Source organism: Pinus tabuliformis, chromosome 5_2 (genome assembly GCF_031772625.1).
Source record: "Pinus tabuliformis cultivar Carrire ecotype Pingquan chromosome 5_2, CPIR1, whole genome shotgun sequence".
Classification (NCBI taxonomy): domain Eukaryota; kingdom Viridiplantae; phylum Streptophyta; class Pinopsida; order Pinales; family Pinaceae; genus Pinus; species Pinus tabuliformis.
Genome location: NC_142306.1, coordinates 771,099,152 through 771,102,392, shown reverse-complemented (window position 1 = coordinate 771,102,392; position 3,241 = coordinate 771,099,152).

The window sequence follows — 3,241 nt, the reverse complement described above, 5'->3', positions numbered from 1 at the left end:
TGTGGAAAAATTAAAAAGAAAAACATGTTCAAATTGATGCGCTTTGAAGGGCTTCCAGTTGTGTTTGCTTGCTTTTTTGGAGGAGGTTTTGTGGCAAAAGCACTATTTTTTATCTCAACTTCCAAGAATAAAGCTACCTAAAATACTCCACTTCAAAATTGGTGTTTATTTCCTCTTCTCTTACTCAAATTGCTGAAAAAAGTTACCCTTAGTGTTGATACCATAAACATTATTGCTTAATGGATTAGTGATTCTTCTCATAATCATTGGAAAATCCTACCACTCCTAACCCCTTGTAGTGCTGAAGTTGTGAGTGGAATGTGCTACTTTAAATTCTCCTCCAAAAATAATCTTGAGCAAACCATTCCTTTCCAACTCGAAGAGTGATTCCTTTTCAATTAGTGTGTCATCTCAGTGTGGTTATTTCAACAAATCATCAAACATATTTATAGCTCTATGACAACAACCACTAGAACTCTTAATTTTAGCCATACAAACTACTCATTTCTATTTTTGAAAGTGAAATATGCAAAAAACATACGATGGAATAAGCCATTTCTATTTTCCATTGTGACTCTTTAACCTGTAGTTCGGTGTTTACCAACCTCATCTACATAAAACTTGCAGTGATGATTGAACATGTGGAAGATTTCTCGTGATCTAGTTGTTGTTTCAATCATTCCAAAAATATTAATTTCCTTTTTCTTTTAATCAGTAAGGTCATATGTGAACCACTGGATGGAAAAACAACTTCTAGTCAAGTAATAATTTATATCTAGAAACAAAACTTAAAAATAACAATTAGCTAGGCTTCTAAACCCCCATAAACACTCGATAAATATACAATGTAAGTTGCTGACAAATTGACACATGATACACCATGTGTTTATGGTGATCTTGATAAAGGACGAAGGTCATTTCAAGATAATAGGATAGGTGTCAGCCCAATATAAAAGGGTAGACAATGGTTGTCTTGACCATTTTCAAGAAGGAGATGCCTCTCGATGTAAATATCCATTTTAACATTCATCATCAAATTTTTGTAAATTGTTTCTATTGATAAGAATAATTATTCCTTTTTGGATGAATGTGAGTATTTATTATTCTACTAAGAACATATCTACCAACTTTCATTATAAAATTTTTATAAATTGTTTATCTATTAATAAGAATGATTTCTTCAATTTTAGAGAAAAAAAAAAAAAAAAAAAAATTGTGTTTCTAAAGAATTATAGATGTTCCTTTATCCTTCATTAAACTACCAAGAACCATGCTTACTAATTTCAATTCCAACATTTTGTGGGGGGGTGGGGAAGAATGGGGCTTGTTGTCTCCTAGATACAATTCTTTGCCAAAAGAGAACCAAGTGCTAAGGACATCCACAATCTTCAGTAAAACTTTAGAAGGTTATTAAAGATTATTTAAATTTTTGCAGAGATGATATATTTCCTTGTGTAATAAGAAGTTAATCTTGGAGATTGAATTTCATACCCAGATTGGCCTTGTATCAATAATTACATAATTTTGAATATTTAGTTGGAAAGTAAAAGTGGTTAGAAGTTTACGATTTACAACTTGGGCTATAAATAATCCAAAGTTAAAACCTTAAGACATAAAATATGGATGATTTAGATAGATAATTGTTGTAGTACTCAACAACCCCCCCCCCCCCCCCCCCCCAAATGTATTTTTATTTTATTCCTATAGTAAATAAGGGGGAACCTTATTTCATGTTAATAAAACTCTTTAGTGGTCAATATAGATAAGGCATTTTTGAATTTGTAATAAAAAACCCTCTCACTTGAAAGTTTATCTTTTCGAAACCCAAGCATCAAAGGTCCAACCTAACAAATATTATGATAAACTAAAACCCCAATAGGCCTTTCTTTATTAAATTAATCCATTATCGAAATATTTGTATCTGATCCTTATAATATCGTAACTTTCTTCATAAGAAAGTTACGATAAAATCATTCTCCGATCAAATATTCCCAATGGTTAATATAATTATTAAAAGGGATTTTGCTAAAAGGAAAAGTTAGGTCAGGCACTTTCTATTTAAATTGAATACTTTAAGAGATTTTGGTCCCACAACTACCACATCGCATATCAGAATCTGCAATTATCTTAACTTTTAAAGTGTTCCATGCTCAAAACTCTTGATATCTCAAAACTCCACTACTCAACACTTCCTCTATCCACTACTTCTAATATCTCAATATTTATGATGCTCAAAGTTCCGATATCCGATATATCCAATACTGGTCCTTTTCGACACCATGAAACCTCCTATATTCCTGTCCTCAGCCTATATCAAGACTTGCATATCAGGTTCTTTCGCTTTAAATCCCCGATACCCTGTTGTCGATATAGAAGTTCTGATATCACTTCTCACTTCCACTTATTATCTATTATTTCTTTAAAAATGATTTATCGGGAGTTTCCTATATCATAAATTTCTAAAGTGCAATGAAGTGATTTCTCCAATATATTTCTTATGATACATTGATGTGTGCAGACCCATGTGAATTCACATTTTTACATTTAATATTCAAAAGTGATGAATTTATGCTTTTCAATATTAGAATCAACTTCATTCATTGTAGTTTGATTTTATCATAATTCACCCTTTATGACAAAAATTGTTATGTAAAATCGTTATTTGCGTTGTCTTTCATGTAATGAAGTTATCAATTAGTTTTTTATTTTTCATTAAAGGCTAGTCCTGATAAGCATAACTTAGAAGAAATGTCTAAAGTCGCTAAAGAAAATAAGAAACCAATTACTCAACAACAGTTGACTACTTCACTTGTTGAAAAAACTAATACACCAGGATTGAATTTTGGTACAGTCTCTTCTCTAGATGCTCGCAATGCCTCTTGGGAATCCATTTATAAAATACTTGAGGATAAAGTACCCAAGGTCATAGAAAGAACCATCATAGCCAAGGATTCAACACCAATATCTAATACCACTTATAGTCATGTGGAAAATTCATTTTTTCATAGGATTGCAGCTTGAGCCAATATCCCTCCTTATACAGATATGATATTATGGGTTGCTGATAACTGATGCATTGCAAAAAGGTGGTTGATGACATAGAAGCAAACAATTATCGAGTCATTTAGCAACAACAATTTTAATGCAATGTACCATTTTCCACCCCCTCAATGCAAATATAACAAACAATTTGTGGAGAAATTCATGACAAACATTAATCATGCATCAGAACCCATTAAGG